Below are 6,068 nucleotides of genomic sequence, written 5' to 3'. Positions count from 1 at the left end.
AAATTGCAGGTTAATAATTGCATGACTTTCACAGTAAGTTACTGTAACATTTTTACAGTTAATTATTGTGAAATGACAGCTGTATACTGTGACTTCACAGTAATTCTGACATCGCATTACTGTGATTTAGCGGTAAGCTGCTGTAGAATTAATGTATTTAACTGTGAAATTACAGTTGGTGTCTATGTATTACTGTAATTTAACAGTAAGCAGCTGTAGAATTCATGTATTTAACTGTGAAATTAGTGTCTATTACTGTAATTTAGCAGTAAGCAGCTGTAGAATTACTGTACATAACTGTGAATGTCTATCTATTACTGTGATTTAGCATAAATGATGGACCAAACAAAACTGATAAAAACAGTGACATAACTTTTATTTTTTAGAAGTAAAATACAATTTAATTACATGAATAAAACACTGGGCAACAGGGATTGACACTGGGTAACAGGAATGTGTGTCAAAAGAGAAAGAAGGAGAAAGAAAAGAGAGTGAGGGAGAGAGAGAGATGTAAGAAAAGACAAAAAGGTGGGAATAGAGGGGGTCGCAGGTGTCTCTCTCCTTCCCTCGCAGCTGGCACCTGCATAGTGTGGGTTCTATCCACTATATACAAAAGATAAAAAAGACAAAAAGTTTAAGTTACTCTGTGGTGGACTGACTCCCTGTAAGTATGGTGCTCGCATTGTAACACTAATCCTAAAATGTCTACAATTTAAGTAATTTCAACTATTAAAAAAAAATGTGAATAGTACTCTCAATTAATATTAAATCAACAAACCAGGACTCTAATCACTCCTGTTACTTTTACCCAGTCCTATTATTTTTCACATGAGTAACAGGACTGAAAGTAACATGATTGAGGTTAAAAGGTTAGTTCACCCAAAAATGAAAATTCTGTCAGTAATTACAGAGCACAAATTAAGATATTTTTGATGAAATCTGAGAGCTGGATCACTCCTCCATCGGCTTCTAAGGGTTTGAAACTTGCTGGCCCAGAAAAATGTATTAAAGACATCTTTAATATAGTCCAAGTGACTCCAGTAGCTCAATCTTAAGTTTATAAAGCGACGAGAATACTTTGTGCGTAAAAAACAAAACAAAAAAAAAAACTTTATTCCACAATTCATTTCCTTCTCTGTGGGCCTTGAGTTTTTTCATGTAGTAAAACAGCGTAGCGCTTCTGTGTTATACGTCACACGTAGGCTCACTATTGGCCGACGCTGGTCATGTGTGTGATGCATGTGACGTATAACACAGAAGCGCTACGCTGTTATACTACATGAATTCACCCGAGGCCCAGAGAGAAGGAAATGAATAGTGGAATGAAGTCATTATTTTGGGGGGGGTTTTGCGCACAAAAAGTATTCTCGTTGCTTGGTAAACGTAAGATTGAGCCACTGTAGTCACTTGGACTATATTAATGATGTTTTTAATACATTTTCTGGGCCAGCAAGTTTCAATCCCTTAGAAGCCTATGGAGGAGTAAGACAGCTCTCAGATTTAATCAAAAATATTTTAATTTGTGTTCCGAAGATGAGAGAAGGTCTTACGGGGTTGGAACAACATGAGGGTGAGTAATTACTGACAGAATTTTCATTTTTGGGTGAACTAACCCTTTAAGCTAAAATTGCATGCTAAATTGCATAGTAATTCAACACAGTAGCAAGTAATGTAAATTTACACTTAAAACTATTGTAAAGTACTGTAAATTTGACGTTTTTTAGACGTCAAGGCATGTTAAAATCAAATAAACGTAAAAACAATTAATTTTACACATTTATTTTGCAGTCTGTCTAAACTCTACATTGAATCAGGAGACACTATAGAACACATTAAAGGGATAGTTCACCCCAAAAATCTTTGGAACACAAATTAAGATATTTTAAGAAATCCGAGAGCTTTCTGTATCCTCCATGGACAGCAATTATTTTACTTTCAAGGCCCGGAAAGATTGTTAAAATAGTCCATATGTATACAGTGGTTAAACCTTAATGTTATGAAGCGACGAGAATACTTTTACTGCGCAGAAACAAAACAAAACAAAATAGAATACCGACTTTATTCAACATTTTTCCTTTCTGTGCCAGTATCCGATGCTGTTCACGTGATGTGTTCTCGATCATGCATGTGATTGCATTGGGCACAAAAAGTATTCTCGTCGCATCATAACATTGAGGTTGAACCACTGTAGTCACATGGACTATTTTAACGATGGTTTTACTACCTTTCTCGGACTTGAAAATGGTTATAACATAGTAGTCTATAGGTGGGATCAGAAAGCTCTCATATTGCTTAAAATTTTCTTAATTTGTGTAGAACAAAATTCTTGTGTTTGGAACATCGTGAGGGGATGTAATTAATGAAAGATTTTTCAATTTTGGGTGAACTAACCCTTTAATAGCTTCAGTAAACTTCTTACTGCATAACTACATCTAGCTTAAAGGAACACGCCGACTTTTTGGGACTTTAGCTTATTCCCCGTATCCCCCAGAGTTAGATAAGTCCATACATACCCTTCTCATCTCCTTGAGTGCCTCTGTTTGACGCACCAACGCTAGCCTAGCTTAGCACAAAGACTGGAGGTAAACAGCTCCAGCTAGCATACTGCTCTCAATAAGTGACAAAATAACGCCAACATTTTCCTATTTACATGTTGTGATTTGTATAGTCACAGTGTGTACAAATAACAAGGTCATATGAGACACAACCATCTTCTAACTGTATACATACTGGGAACTATATTACTGGGACAATCACTCCCCAAGTAGCAGTGCTTCGCCTTCTGAGAATATAGTTCCCAGTATGTATACGGTTAGAAGATGGTTAGAGTCACTGTGACTATACAAATCACAACATGTAAATAGGAAAATGTTGGCGTTATTTTGTCACTTATTGGGAGCAGTATGCTAGCTGGAGCCGTTTACCTCCAGTCTTTGTGCTAAGCTAGGCTAGCGGTGGGTGCCTCAGACAGACTTACGGCAAGCACGGAGATGAGAAGGGTATGTATAGACTTATCTAACTCTGGGGGATACGGGGAATAAGATAAAGTCACAAAAAGTCAGCATGTTCCTTTAACACAGATACTGTGTTTCATTAGTCCGTTCTTAAATTGGAACACAGCTTACATTAGATTGACATCCATTCGAAGTCAATGAGCTTCCTGATAAGAGTGCAGACTTGCTGGTTCATGTGACCTCTCTGCCTCTTAGATTTTGTGCCCGTCTCTGGGTTGATGCCCAAGAAGCACCTACAAACAAAAAGACAGAAGAAACCTGTTAGTTTAATTCGTGTGATGAAAAAGGTGTCAGTTCCCAGTCACCACCTTCAGTGGGTCACTGCTTTTGCAGTACAGAGTCAAACTAAAGTTAGCTCAGTTTAAACAAAGGTGTAATTCAGGTGTAAGTACTGTAATTCAGAAAAAAAAAATGCATGGAACTGAACTGAAAAACATTTCCATCACAAACACAGTCAAGAATAGACCTTCACCAAAGTAGAGGTGTGTGATTTACCTAGGCAAGGCATTCGCACACAACAATTTACATAATTTACATGTTCCGTTTGCAGAGGATGGAGTAAGAACCTGTTGCCTGTCCATCTCCCTATGGCTGTTTCTACTTGTACTCTTCCTCCTAGAATTATTACCCGTTCACAGATGATGTGATAAACATTTCATTTCTTATATCTTTTTCACAATAAAGCACCCAGTTTTCTAGTTGTTTCTGACTTTTTTAAGCTTTGTCTCTGGTCTAATCTGGTCTGGTCTCCAGCACAGACACACAAATTAAGGCCCCGTCCACACTACTGCGTTTTCGTTTAGAAACGGAGAATTAAAACGAATATCTCCGTCCACACCAGCGTTTTAGCTGCGTATAATGCTGTGTTCACACCAAACGCGAATAGAGCGTCTGGCGCGAATGATTTCAATGTTAAGTCAATGCAAAGGCGCGTTTACGCGCGTCTGGAGGTCTCGCGGCGCGAATGGGGCGTTAAGCGCGGCGCGGAAGACGCGAATTGACGCGCGAATAGAGCGCTTCGAAAAAAGCGCGAAATGCGCGTTAAGCGCTAATGGTGCTTTTTGTGCATTTAGCGTTTGACGCGAATTCGCGTCTGCCGCCCGAGTTGAACAATTTGAACTTTGGCATCAATTCGCGCCGCGTTAACCAATAAGGAGCCTGCTAGGAGTCACTCATTCAACAGTATGTTCCTGCAGCCTCCGGTTGTGCAGGAATACCCTTCTCCACTCATTCAACAAGAACGACAGATGTTGTCAGTGAGCAGTCAACCAGAGCTATATGACAAAAGTTAATATTTCTATAGAGACAGGAATAAAAATGACCTATATATATAAAACATATTAATAGATAAATTGAATATAGGCCAAAGATAAGAAACGTTTCATTTTACCCCAAACGAATTATATTTTATCTTGAACCACTTAAGACACATCAGAGCCAGCGGCAAATGTCAGAAGATCTAGCCGAGGTAAGGCTACTCTCGGCGGATACATGATGACGGAGCTCCCGCTGATCGCATGGAGCTCATCTCTGAGATCGGCGAAACACATTTTTTAAATAGACGCTGTCATTATAAATAAACCGCATATTTGAGTTTAAAACAACTACATTCTCGCCTGAAATACTTTTAAAACTACATTTCATGACACAATAACAGTAATATTTTGAAAATTATCCGAATAAAAATGGCGGTTGAAAATGAACTCAGCTGGATGAAGCCCCCCATTCATTTTTCTGTTGATGAGAAAGACAACGGTTGCTCCGTTTCACACACACACAGCAGGGAAGAAAATTATAAAGTTACTAATTTGAGATGAATTTAATCCACCTTTGCCCAAATCCACAAACACCATAATTTATCTAGTTGATAATAACTGTCATAATACCCACATTAAGGCCACATCTTACCTTATAACTTTATTTATCGTCGGTCAATGTAGAAAATGCTGTGGTAAAAGAGAGAACGCTGTTAGAGTAAGTTAACTAAGATAAGCTTTAAGTAAAGCTAAAGTTAAATGTTCGACGGTGTATCTAATCAGACATCTCACAGTTAACTTAATACGGTATAATTAACACTACAACCAACGTCTTTTCATTCAAATTTGCGCGCTTAAACGCGATGCAGTCTGCTCCAGCTAAGTCACAAAAACATGACAACAGAACCTACAACTAACGCTAATTTGGTTCATACTTTTAAATTACATGCACTATCATATAAAAAACATCAAATTGATAAAGTTTGACATTTAAACACTTACCGCTGTCTGAATCCACCGAATGAGACCACGTAGATCAGAGAGCTCTGATGACGCTCTGATGACGCTGCCGCAGTTGCCACTCAAAAAAGACGGCATTCACAGTAGTTTCTTGTAAAAGCCCCGCGCCTGCATTATTTTCACAGTAAAAGTCTAAATACGGTATTATATTTGTAATAAACAAATCTCCATATTCATCGGGAAGAAGGAGGCGGAACCGGCGCACAATCAAAAACATTTTAATATTCAAAAGTAAATACAAAACGGCGCACCAGCCCCTCACGGACGACTGGTGCGCATAAATAAAAAGCAAACCTAAAATAATGTCCCAGGCCTGGTCCTCTCTCCTCCTTCACGGTCGTCACTCCAGTTTTATATCCTTCCATCTCCTACGTGGGACTCGATACTAGCGGTGGGGCTCAGGTGTAGCTCATCTCCAATCACTACACCTGGCCTCACTCCTCGCTCCCACGCCTCTCGGCCCCGCCCCACTCGCCACAATATTGTGAATTATCACAGTTAAAGCCTGTGAAGTGGTAATAATGTAATTAACTGTGAAATATTACAGTTATATCTTGTGAAATCCTGGAAAAATTTTACAGTGTAGCACAATTTTTTTTTATAAATGTTTAATTGCTTAAGCCCATGTTGTCATTAATGTGGTCCCTATTATGTGTGATTGAGGTTATCTGTTCTCTGAAGCCTGTGTAATGAGTGTTCACTGTGAGGTTTGATAGTCAGTGTCTATATATAACATACATCTGTTGAGAGCTGTATAGATGCAGCCTTGAAAAATGGA

The 6,068-nt window shown here is 38.6% G+C and overlaps 1 long non-coding RNA gene across 1 annotated transcript; it reads right to left on the bottom strand.

The window, feature by feature from the left end:
- Positions 1 to 352: 352 nt before the first annotated feature.
- Positions 353 to 5,854, bottom strand: LOC128030166 (uncharacterized). The gene is made up of 4 exons (XR_008187853.1): positions 5,273 to 5,854; positions 4,923 to 4,960; positions 3,126 to 3,247; positions 353 to 603 (listed from the first exon to the last, which is right to left on the bottom strand). It is a non-coding gene; the product is annotated as an uncharacterized LOC128030166 (long non-coding RNA).
- Between the last annotated feature and the right edge of the window lie 214 nt (positions 5,855 to 6,068).

This window comes from Carassius gibelio, chromosome A16, assembly GCF_023724105.1.
Source record: "Carassius gibelio isolate Cgi1373 ecotype wild population from Czech Republic chromosome A16, carGib1.2-hapl.c, whole genome shotgun sequence".
Taxonomy (NCBI): Eukaryota; Metazoa; Chordata; class Actinopteri; order Cypriniformes; family Cyprinidae; genus Carassius; species Carassius gibelio.
Note: the sequence above shows the minus strand (reverse complement) of the source record. Positions and strands in the feature narration are given on the sequence as shown.